Raw genomic sequence first — 14,335 nt, forward strand, 5'->3', positions numbered from 1 at the left:
GTAATCTGGAGTGGTAAGTAGCATCAGTGTTCTCCTCACCTCCCATGGACGCCTCAGGCTGGCTCCTCCAGCCTCAATCGGCACTATCTGGGTCTGGGTCTCTGAGTGAGTTAGTGAGAGCTCTCAGCCTAGATACAAAATTAAAAACTCAAATATTGTATTCCCTGCTTTGGTCCAGAACCGGCTGGTGGCTGACTTTTGAGGCTCATGATAATTAGATTTTCCCCCTACCAAAAACCACCAGTCTTGCAGCCAGTTCTACACCAGGAGCTAATTTTGCCAAGAAGATAGGATTTTTCCTACGACAGAGGCAAGACAGCTGTCATGTGACTGCGAGTATGCAATATGCATACTTACGACCACAGTACAACTAGACGTGCACAGTCTTGTAATTCACCTGTATTGAGCAAGCCTGGACGTGTCTAGTTGGAATGTGGCTGGTAGAAAATAGAGATAGATAGACAGATAGATCTATCACATATTGGCAGTCAACTCAGTCTTGCCGCAGACACCAGAGAATCCTCACAGCATGTACTGTGCATGTTGCGAGGACTATAAAGTCTGCAGTTGCATAGAGTGACCGTAGACTGTCGTAATGAACCTGGACAGCTCCTTTAAAACACGTTTCACAAAATTGTGTAAACAGGCTTCTGATCACAGGTGAAAGGATCATTAGTAGGTGCATCATCCTATGTAAACATGATCTGCGCTGCCAAGTACCATGGCAGCCTATGCCACCTGAGCAATTTATAACAGATCACTCCGTGTGAAACATTTACCACAGCCATCCGGTGAACACAGGCTAATAACCACCAATCGCTGAAGGTCTACCAATTGGCAGTCATCTAATACCAGTCCATGTAAAAAGAACCCAAGTAAGGAGTTGGCCAGTTAGGAAAAACTGATGACCCCTCCACAGCATAAGGCTGCTTTCACACCTCTGGTTTTTCCTGTGCGGCACAATCCGGCACTTTGCAGGAAAAACGCAACCGGTTTTTTTTGCTGCCAGTTGCGTTTTTCCTGCATAGACTTTAATTAGTGCCGCATGGGCTTGCGTTCCGTCCGGTTTTTGCCGCATGCGGCAGATTCAGCTGATGCGGCGGCCGGATGGAACGTTGCCTGGTACGTTTTTTTGTGCGGCAAAAAAAAACGTATCGTGCCGCATCCAGCCGATGCGGCACATTTTTCAATGCATGCCTATGGACGCCGGATGCGGTGCAATGCGGCAAAAACCGCATCCGGCCGCCGCATGCGGTTTTTGCCACTGCGCATGCTCAGTAGCGTGCCGCAAGCGGCAAAAACCGGACAGGCCGCATTTAAAAAACTTATGCAAAGGATGCGGCTTTTTCGCCGCATCCGTTGCATAGGTTTTAGAGCCGGACTGGCCGGCTCTGCACCTACCGGATGTGTGAAAGCAGCCTAAATCATCAATATGAGATTTGTGGGGATCTGACGCTCAGCAACCCAGCGATCAAATGTTACTTGTTATGGCACCTGTGGAATATGTTTTGGGTGCTGCTAGGTGCTGGATTAGAAGCCTTTCTGTAGCCCTAGCGGATCCATTAGCATGTTTACCTGTTAGCTGCTATAAAAAAAATAACAGGTGATCAGTGGCGATGCGGAGTTTCGGACCTCCATGGATCTCATACTGATAACTTGTCCAGTCAGGAAATACTAATGAACTTTCCATAGGATAACACCTTTAAAGGGATGGTCAGAAGGCAAAGTAATATTCTTTCTAAATCCCAATCTATTTCCATTAAAAATTCCCTGTCCTTCCCTCACTACACTATTTAACTGCTACTCTTATTTTTTGCCTACTTCATTTTGATGACGCTTCATTTGAGAATTCCCGTGCATGCTGGGATATCCAAACGAAGTGTCATCAGGGGCAGAGGCTGCAGTCACTGTCACAGCCTCTTTATCCCTCCCTGAAGTGAAGCGTCAGTGATGCTCGTTTCAGGGTCTGGTCTAGTCCCTGCATGCTGTGTATTCTCCAATATGCACAATGATAACATGCTCTTTGGTGTCGGCTCAGGTCAGCAGTAACGAGCTGCAACAGAGCGGTATCAGAAAACCCGGCGTGCGGAGACCAGCAATGCCCCCGCAAATGATGTAATTGGTCTTTGAACACTAGGTATTCTGACAAAGCAATCGGACAATCTGTTCAGTTGGCAGCAGGTTGCTTATCTGAGCAGACCGCAGAGTGTGCTGTCACTGTGCACATTGTACAGGGCTCATTGTACAGGGACTCATCCAGCCCTTGAAACAAGCATCACTGATGACACTGAGTTTCAGATCATATGCAGAAGCTGTAACCGTGACGATTGTAGCTTCTGCTTTCTGATGACGCTTTGTTTGACTATCCCAGCATGCACTTGGGATTCTCAAACAAAGCGTCATCAGACAGGAAATAAGGAAAAAATAAGAATAGCAGTTAAGATAGTGTAGCTATGGAACAATAGGGAATTTTCAATTTATCTATATGAAAAATGAGTTTGGTATGGTCTGCTATGCACATTAAAATGACAGTGTCTTTGGTGGGCCATCCATCCACCACTGCACTGTACCTTTGTAATGTACTGACCTATAAATAACATCCAGTGAAGTCAACGAACCCAAGCTGAAAATAACCCTCCTAACTCCCTAGCTACTGCCATAATAGCATCATATATACGGTATTGATTGCACTCATGCATATGTAGTGCAAATAACTCATAATCAGTTGACCTAAACCTAACACTGCGGGATAATATCCATGTATAGCAAAATGTGTTCATTTTATAAGCTGCAAAGCAGTGTAAAGTAAAGCCTTTTGAGTTTCTATGAACAACATGGCTGCTCTCTACATATCATACGTCCACAAATGTGGGCATCATGTATCAAACGGTGCAGGCGCTCATAGCAGCCAATTCTACATTATACATTTTTATGCAGGGATTGCCAATATCCCATTGTTCAGCTGATCACTTAGGGGGGGTGAGATTGTACCCATACAATCAGCGTATCGTCTGGTATGCCATGAGAATAGATCAGTTAAATTCCAGTTAAAGGACCTGTAACCAGGCAAAACTGAACTGTTTTTTTGCTCTTATTTTAGACTTGCTGCCTACCTGAATATTCTAATTTTAATTTTTTTTTTAATCTGCCCTACGGTTCCAGAGTTGATGGCCTTTTTATTTCTTGCTAATTTTTATTGTCTTTAGCAAGGTGTTGTGGCTCACCGGATCCTCGGGGGCGTGTCTTTTGGCTGCTTTGCATGATTGCCCTATGAGGTTCGGCTCCTCGTAAAACCCATAAAATTTGCACTAAATATAAAAGTTCCATGTCTCTGGAATCGTATGGGGGATTTAAGAAATAAATAAATAGAACACTTAGGGGAGAAGCAGAAATAAAATAAGAGCAAAACTGGCAACTTTTTACCTGGTGACCGGCCCTAAAGGACTATTCTCATGTATCTCTGTATTATATATCTACATATAAGCCAACTCTCCTGAATTTGACAACAATCCAAATTTTTTGTAAACAAATTTGTGGCATCCTGGGTGAAAATGGCTAGAAATAAAGAATCCTTAAATTACCAACACCAATGTATTTATCTATCGCAAATCTTTCTCATATCATGCCAACATCTATCATTACTTCTCTCACACTTACATCTCTCTCATATCCATCAAGTATCTATCATATCTATGTAATATCTATTATAACATCTATTATCTCTGTCATAAGTATCACTCTCTCACATCCATCTATCTTTATCTCACATTCATCCATCTTTCTCTCACATCCATCTAACCATTCATCCTTCTCTCACATCTATCCATCCATCTGTCACATATATCTATCCATCTCTCAAATCTATCAATCCAGCTACCCATCCATCTCTCTCATCTATTCATCCATCGAACCATCTCTCACATCTATCCATTATCTTTCCATCCCTCCCATCCATCCATCTCTCCTATCCATCCATCTCTCCCATCCATCCATCTCTACCCATCCATCCATCTCTACCCATCCATCCATCTCTCCCATCCATCCATCTCTCCCATCCATCCATCTCTCCCATCCATCCATCTCTCCCATCCATCCATCTCTCCTATCCATCCATCTCTCCTATCCATCCATCTCTCCTATCCATCCATCTCTACCCATCCATCCATCTCTACCCATCCATCCATCTCTACCCATCCATCCATCTCTACCCATCCATCCATCTCTACCCATCCATCCATCTCTACCCATCCATCCATCTCTCCCCATCCATCCATCTCTCCCATCCATCCATCTCTCCCATCCATCCATCTCTCCCATCCATCCATCCATCCATCTCTACCCATCCATCCATCTCTACCCATCCATCCATCTCTACCCATCCATCCATCTCTACCCATCCATCCATCTCTACCCATCCATCCATCTCTACCCATCCATCCATCTCTCCCATCCATCCATCTCTCCCATCCATCCATCTCTCCCATCCATCCATCTCTCCCATCCATCCATCTCTCCCATCCATCCATCTCTCCCATCCATCCATCTCTCCCATCCATCCATCTCTCCCATCCATCCATCCATCCATCCATCCATCCATCCATCCATCCATCCATCCATCCATCTCTCCCATCCATCCATCCATCATATCTATCTATCACGTATATCTAGCAAGCGTTAGACAATACAAAGTGTACATTTTTAGGACCTGAGAAAGTTTTGGGGCAGTATTTGGGACATCACACTTTCATTAGTCTCCACAGAAGTAAAATAACTGTGGATGTATACAGGAGGGATGAGAGGGGATGACGTTCTGTTTCCAGCGTGAGTCATCCTCACCCCTGGCTCCCATCCTTTCATCCATTATTCAGGAGTGGGGTTTTTTAAGCGCCTCATGTTGGGTCTCGGATAGAACAAAGTGGATGATTACAATCGTGTCACATGGCCGCTCAAATATCCCCAAACAACAGCGCGACATGAAGCACAAGTGCAGAGGAGTCACGTCAGGTCTCAGAAAGGTGTCAGGAGATGGCTTCCTCCATTACAATAATAGAAGGTCAAAAAAACAAGAAAAAAATACTAGAATTGTTCTAGAATCTTCCTGATGTTCAGGGAATTCCAGCAATCCCCGAGGTTCAGCTGCAAAACAAATCTGCAGGAATATCATAAGAGGCGGCAGGGCCGGGCCATGGGGAGAGAACCAGAACATAACAGGAAATGTTCATCAGACGCGGCAAGAGACTTCAACAGATATTGTTCAAAAATTTAAACAAACACAAGGCGAGGAGCGCAGGCCCAGACCCACGTCTTCTGAGGGATGCAGCAGAGCGGAGACGGTCATTTTGCATTACCTATTGATTATGATGTGACATGGGGGCGATTAATTAAACACAGAGCGGTCAAATTAAATCTCTCATTGTACATTGGACGCTTTTTGTAAAAAAACCCAAACAAACAGCAGTAATATGGTGGGATCTGTGTTGACAATGGCTCCACTTTTCCTCTCCAAAGTTTGTGGTACATTTTTCTGCATTAGAAGCCGCTATATGGCGACTTAACTGCGAAATAGATTGCAAGGCCAAAAAGCATAGTACACAGTTATTACAGTGCAGGCTATACAGCATCTGGGGTAAGAGCAGCGGTGTAACTAGAGTTTGATGGGCCCAGGTCCAAAATTTGGCTCCTTCCTGGTAAATGTCACTGATCCTGGTATACAGGTCACTCATCCTGGTATACATGTCCCCCATCCTGGTATACATGTTCTCCCATCCTGGTATATATATTCCCCCATTCTGGTGTATATATTCCCCCATCCTGGTATATATGCCCCCCATCCTGGTATATATGCCCCCCATCCTGGTATATATGCCCCCCATCCTGGTATATATGACCCCATCATGGTACATACTGTCCCCCTCCTGGTATATACAGTTCCTTTCCTGGACCCCTCCTGATATATACTGTCCCCCTTCTGCTGTATATGTTCCTCTTCTAGGCCCCTCCTGATATATACTGTCCCCGTCCTGGGCCCCTCCTGGGATACACTGGCCCCTTTCTGGTATATAATTTCTCCCTCCTGGTATATACTGTCCCCCTTTTGGTGTATATGTTCCTCTTCTGGGCCCTTCCTGGTATATACCGTCCTCCTCCTAGTGTATATGTTCCTCTCCTGGAGTACACTGTCCCCTTTCTGGTATATAGTATCCCCCTCCTGGTATATACTGTCCCCCACCTGGTATATACACTATACTCCCCACCGTCACGGCTTCCACACCACGTGGCGTCCTCCTCTATAGCTGGCCTGGTTTCATTGGCGTTTATGTGTTATGGCAATGCATGACGTCATTGTCATGTGCAGTCTCAGTCACAGGGACGCCGATGAAAGCTGACAGCTTCTGTTTGGTCAGCAGTATATATCGCTGTGCAGGGACCCGACGGATCTCTATACTGATGTATCGCTGTGCAGGGACCCGACGGGTCTCTATACCGATGCATCGCTGTGCAGGGACCTGACGGGTCTCTGTACCACGATGCATTTTAACTGGATGTGTGGCTTTGGATGCATATCCACCTGAAGCAGGAGCTGGGGCCGGTAGGCCCCCTGTAACCCCCTGTAACGCCTGGCCCGATCACGATCGTTACGCCCCTGGATAACAGGGTCTAAAAAAAAAAGGCCAGTTGGTTCCAAGTTTTTGCGCTTTGCTTGTTGCAGACACGATATCTTGCCGGCCGCACTGCAACCCCATTCTCTTGCAATATAGCAGTTGCACGCAGCGATTTTTGTCTCGGGTGGTCTAATTTTTATCTGTGTTTATGTCAACGCAATCATAAAACCCTAAAATGCCAAATCCACCTCTGCTACATCTGCCTATGCCCATGTACCGGTCCACAATTCTGCCCGCTGTAATGTACAGTTATTTTCCAGCGTTAATAACACGCATGAAAAGCCGTTCTTTGACTTTCATTCACTTTCATCAGTGACCTCAATACTGCAAAATAATGAACGCTGCAAACGTTTTATTCCCCGTGGCCATCTCAGATTACAGTAGCCTAATTAAAATCATACATGACCTGAAATATGGGATTTTCGTTACAGGGCAGAGTGTGCTCATGTGAAAGCGTGGTATAGAGAGGGAAGGCAGGAAATCGCTTTCCGGCAAATCTGGACATTGGGTCGGTGCAGAAAGAGCCTGGATAGCATCTAAATCTGATCTATTGCTCCACGGCAGCTCCGGTACGTGCTTTGAACTAAATCTGCCATTGGCTGCGGCTGCCATCAAAAATAAAAATATGAAACAGGAGCCGGGGATTATTGATCCCACATGACATCAAATGGACTCGCTGAACCATCATCATCCCAGGCTGATCTTATGTTGCCAATTGCTTCCATTCTCTCATACACTTTAGTATTTGGACCAGTGACAGACAGAACAGCAAAGGTTGTTATTAACAAATACCAGTTCCATGTTTTGGCTAATAAGTGGTTCTTATAATAAACAGCGCAAGTATCGGAGCAAAACCTACACGTATTATTGCATGTATGCAAAAGTCCTCCAAATCCTCAGAGGTGAGCATTGGTGGTCTTCGGGGGGGTGGGGGGGGGGGTCTTCTTAACGAAGATGGCCAGTATAGACAATACATGGTGGGAATGAAAATCTGGTCTGGATAAGGCGGTGTTCAAACGCTGAGTTTTTTTTGTTGCAGAAATTTTCTGCACCAAAAACTGCACCTTGTGGCAGATAAAAAAAAGCACCAAAAAACGCATGCATTTTTGGTGTGTTTTTGTGCCATGCCTTATCATAGTATCATAGTTTTTTAAGGTTGAAGGGAGACTCTAAGGCGGGCTTTGCACACTACGACATCGCAGGTGCGATGTCGGTGGGGTCAAATTGAAAATGACGCACTTCCGGCATCGCATGTGACATCGTAGTGTGTAAAGGCTCGATGATACGATTAACGAGCGCAAAAGTGTCGTAATCGTATCATTGGTGCAGCGTTGGCGTAATCCATAATTACGCTGACGCGACGGTCCGATGTTGTTCCTCGCTCCTGCGGCAGCACACATCGCTGTGTGTGAAGCCGCAGGAGCAAGGAACATCTCCTACCGGCGTCACTGCGGCTTCCGTAGGATATGCGGAAGGAAGGAGGTGGGCGGGATGTTTACATCCCGCTCATCTCCGCCCCTCCACTCCTATTGGCCGCCTGCCGTGTGACGTCGCAGTGACGCCATACGACCCACCCCCTTAATAAGGAGGCGGGTCGCCGGCCAGAGCGACGGTCGCAGGACAGGTGAGTCCATGTGAAGCTGCCGTAGCGATAATGTTCGCTACGGCAGTTATCACAAGGATATCGCAGCTGCGACGGGGGCGGGGACTATCACGCTCGGCATCGCAGCATCGGCCTGCGATGTCGCAGCGTGCAAAGTGCCCCTAAGTCCATCTAGTTCAACCCGTAGCCTAACCTAACGTAGCCTTATTTTTAGTGAAATCATTGGCTGGAAGGGCTAAAAAAAAAACCACGTAGAAAAAAATGCACCAACTGCTTTTTTTTTCTGCATCCAAAACTGCAAGGAAAAAAAAAGAAGCAAACGTGCGCACAGGACTTCAGATTTGTCACCGACTTTACTAGGATAAGGATAGACAGGCAGATTTGGGCAACAAACTGCTCCAAAAATGCATTAAAAAAGGCAGTGTGCCACAAGGCCTAAGGCCCTGTGTGAACAGTGCAGTTTTTGTTGCAGTTTGTTGCCCTAAACTGCATTCATTTCCTTCCCCAGCAAAGTTTATGAGAATTCAGAAAGGCTGTGCGCACGTTGCTTCTTTTTTGCCTGCAGTTTTGGGTGCATAAAAAAGAAGCAGCATGTCAATTCCTTTTTGAGTTTTTCCATAGAAGGCTATGTTCACACACACAAACGCACCCGCGGCAAAAACCGCATGTGTTTTTTGCCGCGTTTTTAAGTTAACTCAATTGACTGGAAGAGATGGAAAGACGCAAAAAAGAATGGACATGCTGCATCTTCAAAAACGCAGCCAAATTGCAGCAAAAAAAAGATGCCAAGTGTGGACAGAAAAATAGAAATCTCATAGACTTTGCTGGAGGAAGGAAATGCATGTATTTTGGTGCATCTCTGTGACCTTAAAAACGCACCAAAAACGCAGCAAAAGATGCCCTGTGTGAACATAGCCGAATATAGTGAAAAAGCACATGGGCAAAAACGCATCGAAATGCGTCAAAAATGCACTGAAAATGAGTCAAAAACGCGTGTGTTTTTTGATGCGTTTTTTTTTTCTGCCAGAGTGTGTTTTTTGCTGAAGGCACAAAACTGCAGTGCGTTCACATTGCCTAATGCTATGTGCGCAGTAGAAAATGGACTTTTCTTAAGAAAAATCCGCACCCTCTGGCAGAACACCGCACCTGCGTTTTGGTTTTTCCGCGGTTTGCCACGGCTTTTCCGTGGGTTGGTCCCTGCGGTTTTTTACCAATATCTATGGCAAAAACCGCAGTTACCTGCAGAAAAGAAGTGACATGCTCATTCTTTTTGCTGCAGAAATTCTGCAGTAAAACCTATAGGGGGGGAAAAAAAAAAACGCACTGTGCGCATGACATGTTTTTTTACCAAAGGTTTTGCTGGGGAAGGATTGCAGAAAGGTTCTGCACATTTTTGCAGCAATTTATTACAGCAAAACCGCGGCAAATCCGCACCATGCGCTTAGACGGTCTTGTCAAAGGGTTGGTCTTGGCGTCTGTATATTCCCAGATACAAAACAGGCTTTATGGACAAAGAGCTTACAATCTAATTGGCAGGTGGCAGTTTTCGAGACATGAATCACATTTCGTGCAATCTAATCTGTCTAATCTGTCAGACAGCGCTAATAACATTACATTAGTGATACAAAACAGCCTAATCTTTAGACACAATCTTCAATGTTGGATATTGGATATGCACAGATGTAGTGAAGGCCAGACACATGGCTGGAGGGGGGGATCCAACAAGTCACATTTTCCTTGGCTTAGGTATTTCGATTTAGGGTTGAATCTTCGCCCTCAGGGAAGGAATCAGGTCCTGACTATCATGAAGTTGCGCACTAATATATTAGGTTGTAAAAAGGGAATTGACCTATTCAGCTCAGCTACATCTGTTCTATTATCCCTGAGGTAATCCCGCTTCAATATTAGTTTTATTAGTAAATTGCACAGAGATGAGCAAAATGACCTCCTCTTATATAGAGAGCGCAGGAACCTTATACCTCAGTCCAGACGGGAAACCTGAGACATAAAAGTCCTTTCTAATAAGTGATCTCAAGTACATATGTAACCGACTCACATTTTCCAAGCCTGGCCGTCTGAAAGAGACTTTCTTTGTCTCATGGGTTTTTTTTTCCTTAAAAGCTGTGAAGTTTATGTGATTTAAAAAAAAAAAAAATCAAAAATTCCGACATAAACCTCCGGAGAATCTGGATAAGGAATACGCAGACATTGGCGCAGAATGTAGGACACGACCCCCCCAATCAGTGTCAATATGAATACCCTGAAATGTGCATGAAATCTGCTCCTACCTTGCTTTTCCTCCTCCATGGTGTCGGAGATTTTGGGATTTCTACACTGCTCCCCCAATGAAAGTGATGTGTACTGTACGGTCTGCGCAGCCACAGCTTCCTCCCCTATTAGCGGACACACTTTCCACACAGCAAAGTCTTTGGCTCAGGTTCTTGTTAAACTGATCAAGTTTGAAAATGCTGCTCCCCTCCCTCCCTGCTGCCTCCCTCCCACTCCCATCCTCCTGTCAGGACTACCCCTCCTCCCAGGATTGCCTGTATATCCAGCCCACTGCCTGGATCTGTCCCTTCAGTGGCCTCAGAGGAGAGAAAAAACAGACAGGCTACCAGAACTAGTCAGTGACCACCAAGAGCACAAATACATCTTTTGTATCATTAAAACCGCACTGTCCTGACCTAAATAACTTCAGATCTGCATCATTGTCCACCGTCCGTCTGCCCGGTGAGAAATGAGGGGCTAGCCATCACATCATTTACATCATAAGCTTAGAATCTTTTTCGGACAGAAAAATTTTCATCGGAGTGCTTTTTTTTTTTTTTTCTTATGTGTATATTATAAAGTAGTATGCAAAAGTTTGGGCACCCCTGGTCAGAATTACTGTTATTGTGAACAGTTAAGTAAGTTGAAGATGAAATGATCTCTAAAAGTCAAAAAGATAAAGATGACACATTTCCTTTGTATTTTATGCAAAAAATAAATAAATCTCACATTTTAGGAAAATATTCTGATGCAAATGTTTTGGCACCCTTGAAGATTTGTGTGCTCAGAAAACTTTGACCAAGGTTTCCACCCTTAATCAGCCTGTTAGAGTTATGGCTTGTACACGATCATAGTTAGGAAAGGACAGGTGATGAAAACTTCACAGCTTTATAAAAACCCATGTTCCTCTAACCTTGTGCCAAAAAAAATCAGCCATGGGTTCTTTTAAGTAACTGCCTGGCACTCTGAAAATGGAAATAATGGAGGCCCACAAAGCAGGAGAAGGCTACAAGAAGATAGCAAAGAGTTTTCAAATTGCTCTTTCCTTTGTAAATAAGAAACGGCAGTTAACAAGAACATTGGAAGTCAAGATCGGCGCTGTGCATGACCTCACCAGCGTCATCCTCGTACCCGACCTAATCCTCGTGCCTGCGCATTTAGCTCACCGGCATGCACGAGGGCAGCTATGTTTTATGCCCTGCCCGTGATATGACAGAGCGAACTGCTCCTGCGCGAGCAGACCTAACTGCACAGGCGCAAGATTTGAAAGACCAACGAGGATGATGACGGAGGTGTTATCACGTCAATCAAGAAAGGAGGACGGCGAACAGCGGCAGAAGGGGGGACAGGAGCAAAAAATGAGCACGTCCATCAGACTAGACCAGGTAATTAGCATACGTGGCGGTCAGATTTTATAAAGCTATTTTTGGGGTTTGGAAGGGGAGTCAGGGCCAAGGTGCACCTTCATAGAATGCAGCCCATGAGCTGCAGAAGGGGATTCTTTTAGTTTAATAGTGAAAAATCTGGTGACCGGTTCCCTTTAACTTTTTGCCTTTTAGAGATCAGGTCATCTTCAACTTGATTAACTGTTCACAATAACACTAATTTTCATCAGGGGTGCCCAAACGTTTCCTGTATTATGTACTACAATTTCCCTCGGGATCAATAATGTGTATCGTATCAATATTTGGTGTGAACACCATGTGTCATCAAAGTGTCTCTTCTAGATACCCTTGCTCAAGTTTTGAAGGAACTTGGCAGGGAGGTTGTTCCAAACATCTTGGAGAAGTAACCACAGATCCTCTACAGATGCAGTCTTGTGCAAATCCTCCCTTCTCTTCATGTAATCCTACACAGATATGATGATGCTCTTTTTAAAGGTAAAGGATAGTCAAATCAAATATAGATTTGATTTAGCTTTACTTTTTCTTTATTCACTTTGCATTTTGTTAATTGATAAAAATAAACTATTAACATTTCTATTTTTGATGGAATTCTTAATTTGGATTTTTTCCACCGCAGCCTAAAGGGTGCTTTACACGCTGCGACATCGCTAGCGATTGCTAGCGATGTCACGAGCGATAGCCCCCGACCCCGTCATGCGATATGTGGTGATCGCAGCCGTAGCGAACATTATCACTACGGCAGCGTCACACGCACATACCTGTTCAGCGACGTCGCTGTGACCGCCGAACAATCCCTCCTTCAAGGGGGAGGTGCGTTCGGCTTCACAGCGACGTCAGTAAACGGCCGCCCAATAGAAGCGGAGGGGCAGACATGAGCGGCCGGAACATCCTGCCCAACTTCTTCCTTCCTCATTGTCGGTGGACGCAGGTAAGGAGATGATTGTCGCTCCTGCGGTGTCACACACAGCGATGTGTGATGCCGCAGGAACGACGAACAACCAGTGGCATGCACCATCAGCGATATTATGAAAAGGAGCGACGTGTCAACAATCTTTGACGTTTTTGCAATCGATCATCGCTCCGAGCTGTCACACGCTGCGATGTCGCTAACGGCTTTGGATGTGCGTCACTAACGACGTGACCCCGACGATATATCGTTAGCGATGTCGCAGCATGTAAAGCACCCTTAAGACTTTTGCACAATATTGTATATATTACAATATTAATAATAATAAATAATAATGATTCGTGCTATTTCTATAAATATATAGCTACATATACAGTATTGGTAAATGTCTTGTGCCCCGTGCCCCCGGTGAGCACTGCAACACATAGGGTACAAAACACCATTATAATAAAATCATTAAATTTTATTATCACAATATCATAAAAACGTCAAAAGGTTTAAAATGATGATAAGAGAGGGGCTGACACAAGAATAATAAATATCAAAATATAAATAAATTACACATAGTGTAATACATGAAAACACACAAAATGGCACTATAACTCAGGATATGGAACAGGTGCAAGCAGTGCAGAACATCACCATGAATAATATATATGGCACCTATAATAAAAACTATAAATATGAAGTGCAAATAAAGCCAAAGTGGTCTATATCATGGTGCCTAAAAAGACATGGCGATGTAAGTGCGCCAGCATCTCACCATACCCAAAAAAACTTCCATAATTCATATGGGCTGTATCTGAGGTAAATTACCAAAATCAGAAGCGAGTAAAGGGCCCAAAAACATGAAGGACAATACCTGTAGCCATCAGTGTGTGTAATAGTGCCAGCCAGCCGACCCTGGCTGGCTGGCACTATTACACACACTGATGGCTACAGGTATTGTCCTTCATGTTTTTGGGCCCTTTACTCGCTTCTGATTTTGGTAATTTACCTCAGATACAGCCCATATGAATTATGGAAGTTTTTTTGGGTATGGTGAGATGCTGGCGCACTTACATCGCCATGTCTTTTTAGGCACCATGATATAGACCACTTTGGCTTTATTTGCACTTCATATTTATAGTTTTTATTATAGGTGCCATATATATTATTCATGGTGATGTTCTGCACTGCTTGCACCTGTTCCATATCCTGAGTTATAGTGCCATTTTGTGTGTTTTCATGTATTACACTATGTGTAATTTATTTATATTTTGATATTTATTATTCTTGTGTCAGCCCCTCTCTTATCATCATTTTAAACCTTTTGACGTTTTTATGATATTGTGATAATAAAATTTAATGATTTTATTATAATGGTGTTTTGTTGGCTATATTTTTTCGGTTCTATGATTATATAATAGCCTCATCAGTAATATTTTGGAGTGTGAGACTTCATTTGGTGATAGTCCTGTGTACACACCATTGTACTCCTGTTGGTTCT

At 44.2% G+C, this 14,335-nt stretch overlaps 1 protein-coding gene across 2 annotated transcripts in view; it reads right to left on the minus strand.

Annotated features, from left to right (window-relative positions):
* Positions 1 to 14,335, minus strand: part of LZTS2 (leucine zipper tumor suppressor 2) — a 215,411-nt gene that overhangs the window by 56,873 nt on the left and 144,203 nt on the right. The window contains exon 1 of one of the 2 annotated variants that reach the window (XM_075348592.1): positions 10,554 to 10,709. The exons of the other annotated variant lie outside the window; for it this stretch is intronic. The gene's annotated coding sequence lies outside the window, so the exon portion shown is untranslated. Of the gene's footprint in view, positions 1 to 10,553; positions 10,710 to 14,335 lie in introns of those variants that run through there. 2 annotated transcript variants of the gene reach the window in all.

This window comes from Anomaloglossus baeobatrachus, chromosome 5 (assembly GCF_048569485.1).
Source record: "Anomaloglossus baeobatrachus isolate aAnoBae1 chromosome 5, aAnoBae1.hap1, whole genome shotgun sequence".
Taxonomy (NCBI): domain Eukaryota; kingdom Metazoa; phylum Chordata; class Amphibia; order Anura; family Aromobatidae; genus Anomaloglossus; species Anomaloglossus baeobatrachus.